Genomic DNA, 9812 nt, shown 5'->3' on the forward strand with positions numbered 1-9812 from the left:
GGATGCGCAACTGGTGATAGCCAGAGCGGAGATCAATCTTGGAAAAACAAGAGGCACCTTGGAGTTGATCAAAGAGGTCGTCAATACGCGGTAAGGGATACCGGTTCTTAATAGTGAGTTTGTTCAACTCGCGGTAATCAATACACATGCGAAACGATCCATCTTTCTTTTTAACGAACAACACCGGAGCACCCCAGGGCGAAGAGCTAGGGCGAATGAATCCTTTAGCTGTCAACTCTTGAAGTTGGCTTGCCAATTCTTGCATCTCAGCGGGCGCAAGACGGTAAGGAGATTTGGCTACGGGGGAAGCACCAGGGACAAGATCAATACGGAACTCGACTTCACGAGCGGGAGGGATACCAGGAAGATCATCAGGAAAAACTTCAGGGAAATCACGCACAACAGGGATATCGCGAAGCTTCTTTTCTTCAGCAGGTTTAACCACATGGGCTAAGAATGCAATACACTTCTTCCGCATGAGTCTTCGGGCTTCGGCGCAAGACATAAGCTTAAGACCACTGGAGGGTTTTTCGCCGTAGATATGAAGATCACCATTTTCTCGAGGTATGCGAATCATCTTCTTGGCGCAAATAACTTCGGCGCGATTATGCGAGAGCCAGTCCATACCAATGATAACATCAAAGCTCCCAAGAGGCATGGGGATGAGGTCGATCAGAAAATCGTTTTCGTTAAGGTTAAGCGTGCAATCTTTAATCACAGAGTTAATTAAAACAGTTTCACCGTTAGCCAATTCAACTGAAAAATCTTCTTTTAAGTTATCGCGCGGTCGCGCAAGCTTCTGCTCGAAGGCGCGAGAAATAAAACTTCGATCGGCGCCAGTATCAAAAAGTACAGACGCATAAAATCCGTTAAGCAAAAATGTACCATTCACTACGTCATTATTCGCTTGCGCTTGGTGCGCGGTTATGTTAAAAGCTCGTCCACGCGTCACTTGGTTTGAAATCTGGTTCACCGGATTCGCTTGCGTGATTTGCACTTGTAGTCTCGGGCACGCGTTCCGGAAATGACTGGGATCACCGCAGTTAAAGCACGATCTGGGTCGTGGGTTTTGGTAGGTTGGTTGAGGGATTTGCGGGTAGACTGGTGGTGTTGGCGCAATTGGATTGGCGGGAAGGACTCTACAGTTTTCTGCAAGGTGACCAGCGCGGCCACATCGGGTACAAAGTCGACATGGGACTTGAGGTGGGTGGTGGAGTCTACAGGTTGGGCAAAAGGGGTGGTTTCCTGTGTAAGGTTTCTTAGTTGGCGGGGCAGGGAGTGTTGGATTGGTTAAGGCATAGTTGTGGACTACAGGAGGTGTTGGGTAGGCTGACAGTGGGTTAGGCGCATAAACTGGAGGTTGGTATGCGGGTTGCTGGACTATGGGTGGGCTGGTAAGCGCGTAAGCTTGTCTGCGCCTACGTTTCTGGTTATGGTTTGAGGGTTCAGGTTTGGTTTCTGTTGGTCCAGGGGCAGTCTTGGTGAGTTTGGTCTTCTCAGATCCCCGCAGGAACAGGGTTCCTGCTCTGACATGGTTGTCGCTGAGCACAGCGGCCAACTCGATGGCGTCAGAGAGGGTAACTGGGTTTCTGGCCCATACAGAATCTTGAATTTCCATGGGGAGACCCCCAAGGAATTTCTCGATGGCTCGGCGGGAAGGGGTAACAAGGTGAGGGACAAGCAGGCTTAGTTCATGGAAGCGCGTCGCGTACTCGCGCGCTTCACCGCTGTATTGCTTCAAGTTCCAGAATTCTTCCTCCAGGCGCTTAACTTCGTTGGGAGGGCAGAATTCTCGCGTCAGAATTTCCTTAAATTCCTCCCAGAGTATGCTGGAAGCAGCTTCTGCGCCACGCGCATGGGCTACTCCATTCCACCATGTAAGCGCTCTAGATTCCAGGACACTGGAAGCATATAGGGTTCGTCTGTCTGAGGGGCATTGGGTGTGGAGGAAAGTGTTTTCTATTTTCTCAAGCCACTGGAGCATCACGGTGGCTCCTTCAAGACCTGTGAACTTTGGAGGGTTACCCGCGTTGAAAGATTTAATGTTATAACTGGAGGTATTGTTTTGGCTCAAGGCTTGGGCTATTGCGGCGGCCATTTCCTGGGAACGTTGCTGTCTACGCATGCGCGAGGCTTCTCTTCTCTGAAATCGGCGAGATAGCGGAGGCATTCTATAAAAATTTTAATTTTAGTTAATATCTTGGTTTTAGCGCAAAGTTTTAATCTTATAAAGCTTGGTTTCGCGGAGTCAGTTACTGTCAAAAGTTAAAGTAAAATAAATGACCCTAAATGCAGACTTAATAAAGGTAACAAATTCGAATCAAGAATCGACAATTCATGTATCACCATGACTTTCCGAATTCCCAATTTAAAATATACGAGCAAACGAGTATTGGAGATTGACGATTCATGTATCACCATGACTTTTCAATCTTCAATATAAAATACACAAGAAAATGAGTATTGGAGGTTGACAATTCATGTATCACCATGACTTTTCAAGTCTCCAACCTCAGAACATAATCGTAAATGGAAATTGAAAATCAACTATTCATGTATCACCATGACTTTTCGGATTTTCAAACCCAACAAACTAATATGTAAGAAAAATCAATAAAAATCGAAATTCAACAAAAATCGAAATATCGCGAAATAAAACATAAAATCATATACTGCGCAAGCGCGAGCATATTCATAAATAACGAGTAATTAACAATAAGCGCGCAAACATGAGATTTCTCTCATGCGCGAGAAGGGACTCTTAGGTATTCTAGGCCGTTACGTCTAACTACCTATCCTAAAGTCAACGAGCTCTGATACCAATCTGTAACACCCCGACCAAAGGCGGATTATACATCGGGGCGCCACATATTGTTTCATTACTCGTGACACTATTGGGTGTCAATATTTAATAAATACATTCATTCGCGCACGCGCAAAGTAGACAGAAGATAACATAAATCAACATAATTCAATATATTATAAATCATAATATTCGAACAGTAAAAACTTGTCTTGATACATTTTAATCTAGGTCCAAAATAAAGAAAACTTCCTATGTGTCCACAAGCTCCAAAACAGCTACTGCAAACCTGAACATGTGTTAAAATAAACGTCAAACACTTGCGTGTTGGTGAGAAATCAAGTTTAATACAATACATAGATAACAATAAATCTGCGCGCAACATGTGTATGTCTGGTTTTCAACAAGGGTGTAATCTGATCGGGACCAACTCTAAGATTCATAGACTGCCAGTGCTCACAATTGAGCTCACAAACAAGACAAACTGTGCATGTGTAAACAAAAGAGAAAATCATAAACGATAGTTCTCCCGTGTTCATCTAATGGTACCATGAGAACTGCGGAATAGACCGACAAGACGGTTAATGATCCACACATACAAATAAACAGCCAAGTCTACGTCCTCAACACATGGGATACTGCGCGACTAAAGTTCATAAACAAGTTTAAGACTCTAAGTTTGTATGAACACATGAACATCCCAAAACATTAAAAGCAAAAAGGGATTAGGTACGAGATTACTCACTTGATAAACGATGCGGTGTAAGATAAAGCAAGAACCAACTTTAAACAAGCACAAGTTAACCTATAAATAAGATTATTGTTTTAACGATCTGTTTTAAGTCTTGATTATAAGTTTGCATAAGTAAATTATTATATATAATATATATATATATTACCGGAAGAGCAGGACAGAACAGGGAGGAAGACGGAGGCAGAGAGGAAGGCGGCAGAGAGAGCAAGGAGAACAGGAGAGATTAAGTGTTTTGTGTGTGTAGTGTTAGGAAAAATAATACTATTATTTATAGGGAAACCCTAGGAGACATGAATCCAGAAAAAGGGGAAAAGATTCCAAGACAAACAGAACAAGACAAAACAAAAGATAACAAAAGATATCAAAAGCAAGTAAAAGATATCAAGAGATATGGCAGCAGGGAAAAAGAGAAAAAGGCTGACAGGGAACAGTAAAAAAAAAGCATGGGCCGGTCAGTTAAAGGTACTGGTCAGGCATGGAAAAAGCAGATCTCAAAAGATAATGTCAGTCACTTTTTCTGCCAACCAATGGGGTTGGTGCGCATGCTGCGCCGAAAGTAACTTTTCAGACATAAAACAGATTAGGTCAACAGCTCAAAAGATAAGACAACACAAAAGCAAACGGCTAGATTCAACAGAAGAAAACTCAAAGGGTTTAGCGCGAGAAGGCTAAGGCGCGCCGCGGGAAGAATCACATTTCTTAGCGCGCCGCGGGAGGAACTATAATTCCTAGCGCGCCGCGGGAAGAACTATAATTCTTCGCGCGTCGAGGGATGAACTACGATTCTTAGCGCGCTGCGAGAAGAACTACAAATCCTTAGCGCGTCGCGGGAAGAACTACCGTTCTTCGCGCGCTGCGAGAAGAATTACAATTCTTAGCGCGCTGCGAGAAGAGTTCGTCTCGCGTATCGCTGGAACAGATGGTCTTCACGCAGGCTTCCTTGAAAGGAGTCTGGCGTGTGGAGCTGCGCAGACATCCTTAGGCGGGAAGGAACAAAGGACAAGCAAAGAGAGGGAAACAAGGCGTAAGGGCGGGACGGCGACAAGAGGGAAAAGAAGGCGGAAAGAGAGAAGGAGAGGGACGGGACGGCGGAAAGAAAGAGAGAGAAAGAGGCGGGAAGGAAAATATATTATTATTATTATTAAAAGTAAAATATAAGTATAAATAAATATTAAATCATAAAAGAGAGAGATCGGATCGGAGAAACGGGTACCTGGGTCGGGTCGGATCGGGGCAGATGTTACAGTAATGATTTTCGACGTCTTTCATTTTCCATTTCTTTTTAATTAAAATCACATGAAATTTGGGATCTCCTAATATTACATGATGCCTTAGTTCTTTAATATCAGTTAGTGTCAATAAGACCCGCCGCTTTAAAAGATTCGTTCGATGATATTCTTTTCAAGACTCTCACATCTTTTGGTGGTTGGAAACTTGGAATCTCAAGGGTGGTTATAGGAGTTTTTGTTGCTAATTTTAGTATTCTCATGTCATTTTAGTTGGTTAGAATTCACTTAAATGCCAAAGAGATGTCTGAATAGACATTGATATGAGTTAGAAGATACAAAGTGCACGCTCATTCGAAATTATTCTAATTTTCGACAGCAAGGAATCTCGGGTGTTTGGCGTGTTCAAAGGGGTTGCGTCTCACGCAGAAGGGTTCACTGAAAGCATCTAGCATTTGTAAGCCTTTGTGCTAAATATGATTGCTATATTTGAAAGCCTTTGAAACTTGCTTCTGATCTAGGAGGTTGATTGATGTATCAGTAGGAACCAGTGATCACTAATAGGCCGGTAATGATCTTTACTATAATAAAAATCTTTGATTGAGATGGTTTAACTAAACTAAGGCTAAACTAATTTTTCATTAAACTAAGAAGCAAGAAACACCTAAAACACAAAATAGTTGAGATCAATTATGACATCAAACAAGGAATCGGCGAAAGCAGTATATAATCGGCTAAGTAGACATAATTTATATTGACCATATTACCACTAAGCTAGAGCATTATCCATGTACTTACACACCAATTGTTCCATCGTCAACTAATCTAACTAGGGGTATACTTAGAACGATCGGGTGGTGTATATTATGCTGGAATTAGCATTTGAAGAATGTATTGTAACCCGTCTAACGATTAACACAATGAAATAATATTACACAAATAATTACCAGCTCAAGTGTCACAAGTCATAATAATTCAAGTATGGAATACAATATTTATTGTTCATCAAAAGTAAACAAGATAACGAGACCTTATCACCGTCCGTAGTCACTAAAAGAAGAAACTACTCATTCATTCATAGAACAAACAAACTTTGTAAATGGTTGAAACTTTAGTAAAAAGTTATATGGATATATTTTAAACAAAACACATTGGTTCCAAGAGCACTCAATTTCTTTGGTTTGATTCAATTCAATTCAATGGTGGTGCTCTTTTCCCCTTGAAAACTACTGCCGGCACCCCAAAATCCAAAACTGCCGACATTCATGGGCCTTTGTCTTTCTTGTGGGCTGCCTATTTTTTGGCCCAGTTACTATTTAACTGCATACGTCTAGAGGTGTACAAACCGGTTTTTTTACAAACCGAATCGGTTTGGTTTTTGCATATTCCAAGCCGGTTTGGGTCAAACCGGTTCGGTTTAGAAACCGGTTTAAGCATAGAAGTAGCCAGATTGATCCGCACCGGTTCGGGTCAGTTTTAAACCAGTTTAAGAAAAAAAAATCCGGTTTGATTACGAAATACTCAAACCGCTATATGAACCGGTGGTTTGGTTCGGTTTGGGAACCGGTTTGGTTGAAACTGGTTTTAGGGTCGAACCGGTTCGGTTTGGTTTCCAATTAACCGGTTCCGAACCGATTTTTTAACACCTCTACTGATACATCCATTAACTTCCTTTTTGATTCCTGACTTTCATTGCAGCCCAACGATTTTCTATCTATTATTTTCTTCTCTTAGGTTTTGCATTAGTAAATAGTTTTTTCATGAACTATTTATACTAAAGCTTAAATTTATAAGTTGGGTAATTTACTTATAGACCAAATAAGAACTCACAATGTGCATTGATACGAGTTAGGAGGTGTGAAGTACACACTTGGACAAGATTATTGCAACTTTGGTACTGAGGAACCTCCATCTATTATGAGGGGTTCCAGAGGGCACCGCCATTGGCCGAATCGGAGCAGCGCGCTGCCTTCCATATTGGGGTCCAAGTGACAACGCCCTGGCTGGGGTTGCAAAAAGGTACTTTATCAGAAACACATCATATCAGCAAGGATGGCAAAAACTTAGAAACCTACAGACTTCCTTGCATTAAAAGTTTAATACCTCTAAATTTTACATGGTTAAAATAAATAAACAAGTACTTCACTGAAAGCCAAACACATAACTGCAAACTCTACAGTAGTTACAGGAACGGTTATCCTATTAATAGTTTTCAAGATATTGTGTGTCACACCTGCAAAGAAATTAGAGTGTGAATACATTTTACTCCAATATTAATAAATATTATACAAATAACATGAAAATCATGAATCATATATTCATGGTAGTCTCGGTTTCACCGAATCTATCAAAAAATCAAATTTTAAGTTTAAAGTTTAGTTTAAATGCTCAGTTGGGATTTAACATTATCCACTGAATACACAGTTTAACTCTAGTTTTGGTTGGGAAGAGACTCGACCCTGATCAAATTTTGGCACTGTTGTCGGAGATTTGTATGCTTGGTTTTTAGCGTTAGTTGATTTTAGGGATTATCTGTTTAACCCTTTGAAATAATTACAGAAATTGTCCTTTATATTTCACCCAAATTTCACTCGTTGTCCCTCATCTTCAAAATTGATCCTTTTTGTCATTTACGTTTCAAAATCCGACAGCCTTTGTCCTTTTCGCCTAACCCGGTTAGATTATGTCGTTATGTCAGGTCATGTGCCTTGCTCATAAGGACAAATTAGTCATTTTACCTATTAAACTAAAATAATATTTTAATAAATAAAAAAAACAATAAAAAATTAATACATAATTATACTCTTTCTCTCTCTTCTCCCCCTTCTTCTTCTTCCTCCATAGCCAAGCTTTCCGGCCACCACCAAGCTCACCGGTGGCCACCGCCGTCGTCTTCTCCGACCAAACTGCTTCATCACCTCTCAGTCACCGTCATTGTGTCTCCCGCAGGCCACCGTCAGTTCGTCATAGTCGCGAATCACCACTGTTCCCGTCATCCCGCCGGCCGTCTCGCGCCGGGCAAACAACGATTTTGAAATCTGCAACTCGTTTCTATTGCCTCTTGTTTGGCCCATCAAAATTAGCATTTATTAAAATAGATCAATGGTTTCGATTGCTTCTTTGGCCGGAAGCCTGCAACTCGTCGGTGCTACAGGTGGGGGTTTCAACGGTGAAATCGTTGCCGGTTTTGGCCATTCCGGCGAATAAGACTTGCGTCGGGAGTGTAATCCGGTAATCGTTCAGATTTAACGTCTCGCTGCGGCCGCCGTCGGAACAACAGCGACCGGTCGCATGGGTCCGAACACGGCCTCATTCAGATTTAATCCACCACCACCTGACCACCCATCACCACCACCGTGTCTCCATCTCCATCCCCGCCGTGAACCATTCGAACACGGCCTCATCCCACTCCAAAAACTCATCTTCACCGACGCCACACAAACATTAACCTCTCTCCGCCACAAACTCCTCAACCACCCACTCTCCGACAGCCACCGTGAATGCTTCGGACCGTTCATCCCTCTGCTTCGAGATAATTTTGTAAATGCAGTGGTGGTGTGGGGTTGGGGATGCAGATGAGAGAGAGAAAGAGATGTTTTGTTTTTTTATTTATTAAAACATTTTTAATTAAATAGGTAAATTGACCAAGGCACATGACCTGACTTAACGAGAAAATCTAACCGGGTAGGCGAAAAGAACAAACACTGACGGATTTTGAAACGTAAAGGACAACAAAGATCAATTTTGAAAATCATAGATAACGAGTGAAATTTGGGTGAAAGATAAAGAACAATTTCTATAATTATGTCTAACCCTTTTGGTTTTGTTGCTAGTTTTTGTTCTCTGTTGGCTTGATGTGTTGAAGTGTGATGGTGACGGTCATATTGTATGCATACCAAGCACCATTAGCGTTTGATCGAGAGATTGAAAGGTCAACAAGACAAAACTAAGTCCCTCATTGAGCAAGTGCTACTGATCAACCTGTTCTCACAGGCTATTGAGCACGCCACCAATAGCTCATGCAAACAGTTTAGATGGCGAATGTGAGCAATCTGTCAAGTGGTAACATAAAATACCGAATCGAAATAATTGAACCATAACCAGGATAATTGAAGTGGCCAAACTGAATAAAACCTTACGAGTTGGTTTTATATTTCTCACAAACTGATTTTATGGTTTGATTTTAGTTTATTTGTTAACCAAAACCAAATAAAAAAATGAGCTGAACTGCAAAACTCGAAAAAAAATCAAGTTTAAGTAATTTATAAGAAATACATACTTAAATGGTGTAGGAAAAAAAAGGGTCAAAATGTGTAATACTTGAACAATTATTACTTAATAAAAAATTCAATTTCATAACCAATTTCATTATTTTGATTTTTTTTTCTTCAAAATTTAATGTCCGTATTGTGAAACTGAAAAAAGGCTAACATGGTGTCTACAAAGTGTAAAAATATATAAGAACTCTCAACTAGAAATAGAATACACGAGCCAACCGCTCACATCACTCATGTTTTTGTTTATTTGTTGAAAGATGGTCTACTAGTCACTTTAAACCTCGGAATTCATAAATTTTATGGTAACCCTTTACTCAAAATCAATAAATAATTAGTTCACGTGTGACAAGTCAAAACACATTAAACTTACTCAACATATTATTATTATTATTAGAGTGAAATAAGGTTTTCGTCCCTGTGATTTGTTCAAATATGCGGTTTTAGTCCAATAGTTTTAAATTTACGATTTTCGTCCCTGTGGTTTCATTTCGCTTGCAATTAAACCCGAATTCACTAATCCCGTTAAGTCTGGTCGTTAAACCTATCAGTGTGTCCTTCACGTGAGGGGCAGTTTTGTCATCTCCCCCCCCCCCCCCAAATAAACCGCATTCCTAATTCACAAGCCCCTCACATGAGGGGGTGGGGTATATTTTGGGAAAAGAGGGACAAGTCTGCCCCTCACGTGAAGGGCACGCTGATTGGTTTAACGACCAAACTTAACTGGATTAGTGAATTCGGGTTTAATTGCAAGT

This window comes from Bidens hawaiensis, unplaced genomic scaffold (genome assembly GCF_021521415.1).
Source record: "Bidens hawaiensis isolate Kalapana, Puna unplaced genomic scaffold, B.hawaiensis_p1.1 tig00004682_1, whole genome shotgun sequence".
Lineage (NCBI taxonomy): Eukaryota > Viridiplantae > Streptophyta > Magnoliopsida > Asterales > Asteraceae > Bidens > Bidens hawaiensis.